The sequence below is a fragment of the Gossypium arboreum genome, chromosome 10 (genome assembly GCF_025698485.1).
Source record: "Gossypium arboreum isolate Shixiya-1 chromosome 10, ASM2569848v2, whole genome shotgun sequence".
In the NCBI taxonomy this organism is placed as follows: Eukaryota; Viridiplantae; Streptophyta; class Magnoliopsida; order Malvales; family Malvaceae; genus Gossypium; species Gossypium arboreum.
In genome coordinates, this window is record NC_069079.1 from 21,536,036 (window position 1) to 21,538,122 (window position 2,087).

The 2,087-nt window shown below is 33.3% G+C and overlaps 1 long non-coding RNA gene across 1 annotated transcript; it reads right to left on the bottom strand.

Annotated features, from left to right (window-relative positions):
- Window positions 1-206: 206 nt before the first annotated feature.
- Window positions 207-1,255, bottom strand: LOC128281599 (uncharacterized). The gene is made up of 3 exons (XR_008271847.1): window positions 1,056-1,255; window positions 893-963; window positions 207-222 (listed from the first exon to the last, which is right to left on the bottom strand). It is a non-coding gene; the product is annotated as an uncharacterized LOC128281599 (long non-coding RNA).
- Between the last annotated feature and the right edge of the window lie 832 nt (window positions 1,256-2,087).

Sequence of the window (2,087 nt, forward strand, 5' to 3'; positions counted from 1 at the left end):
TACATGGAAGAACAGATACAGACATATTTCTTATACAAAATCAGCTACACACCATCTCCGACCATCCCTACACACCATGTAAGGTCTTAAAGACCCATCCAGCCCTACATACCACTTAGTGTCAATACGACACTTTTTAGAATAATCATAGCAGCGCTGCCAGTATAATGGCGATATATCACCTCACTTAGAACACTTCCTCCACATGATATATGTCCCACCCTATAATCAGATATAAACAAAAGCAATAGATGCCAAAATTTATATATTACATGCTCGTATAACAGATGTGGAACATGATTTATACATAACAGATTATACATATTGCATCACAAAACATGAACCTTATACATATTAAACATTATTTGTGTTAAGTTTCATACTGATGGATTAATAGAATTCATGTTTTATAGCTTATATAACCACATACCGACCCCACAGAAGGACCACAGTCGATCGGCACAACATGTACAATCCTAGGGAGAAATTTTGAATTTTGGACCCACACGCCCGTGTGGCCCACACAATCCAAATTGCCATGCCTGTGTGGCCCACACAGCCCGAATTGCCTTGCCCGTTTGGCCCACACAGCCCTTACACGATCATGTGCCCCACACAGCCCAAAATGGCCTAGACCGTGTGTCACACACAGCCGTGTGGCTTTAATAGACCCCTATTTTGGCTTTCGCCGTTCACTATTTTTTGGGTTTCTCGTTACACACCTTTACTCATTCTAATGCGAAAGCACCCATGAAACTTCCCAAACCTATACACATCCATTAAAACCCAAATCAATGATGTACACGCGTGAATTACAGTGCACACCCTCAATCACTTCAAAAAACAATACCAAATGAAACACTTAGGATTCAAGAACTTAATAACACCTTACCCCAAAATGAACAACAGCCACACCCACGAATCAAGTCACCGAAGGAAATCCCAATGATTCTCGATCTTCTCCTATAACGCATTAGATTTCACTTAATTAAAAAATGACCCAAAAATTAACAGTATACTCTTATTACTTCAAATCCCCAACATCTACCAACAACCTTCGACAAAAGTGTAAAAAACGAGAAGAAGGGAAACGTTACTTGCAGCAAACAAATTAAACACAATCACCACCCAAAAATGAGAACTGCAACAACCCACAACCCAAAAGCCAAAAAGATTTGAGAAGAAAAAGAATAAAGAAAAGAACTCCAAAGAACAAAGTTCAATTCTTTCCCTGGAATAAAAATAAATAAAACAGAATGGGACTATGGAAAACGTGAACAATAGGGAAAAATGAAATATTTTAAATAAAAACAATATCTTCCTATTATTTTCAAACAAACTAAAATAAAAAAAACTAACAATCCCTATCCATCCACTAACCCTTTCTTATCCAACAACTTACAAGAGTTTAAAATTTCTCCGAACTCACACAAAATGGCCGGCCCACATTAAGACCAATAAAAAGAATATTTTTCTCACACAAGGACTCAAACACTCAATCTTGACCTATTTAGAACACTTAACCACTGAAGTAAACACTTACTTGTCATAAATTTTAATAATTAAAAATTTATATTTTTAGGACGTTACAAATTTTTTTATTAATGATTATCATTCAACTGAACAACTTAATAGTTTTTCGCAACGATTCCCACAAAATATGTTAGAATCTTTTGGTTCCCACAAGGTTTTAATTCTAACAGAATGTTGTTCTAGAATTATGACAATTCCAGATATTGCTTTAAAGAAGTAATATTATTTTCTAGTGTAATGTAACTTCCAAATTCAAGGGGTTTTGCTCTAAAGAAATAACGCAACACCATTAACTTAGATTGGTTTTACTATTTATATGTTATTATTTATTTTAATTAGGGTATATTTTTCAATAACATTATCTTAGATGTTAACTCAGAGTTATGCTTATTGAATGAAAAATTAATAATTTTTTTGTTTAATAAAATTAATTTATGAATTTTTGCTTTAAATTAAAAATTCCATATTATTAAGTGTTTATGAGATTAGTTTTAATTAAAGTTATATATATCAAAGAAATAAAACTTTTAATTAGGGTTTGTTTTAATTAGGTT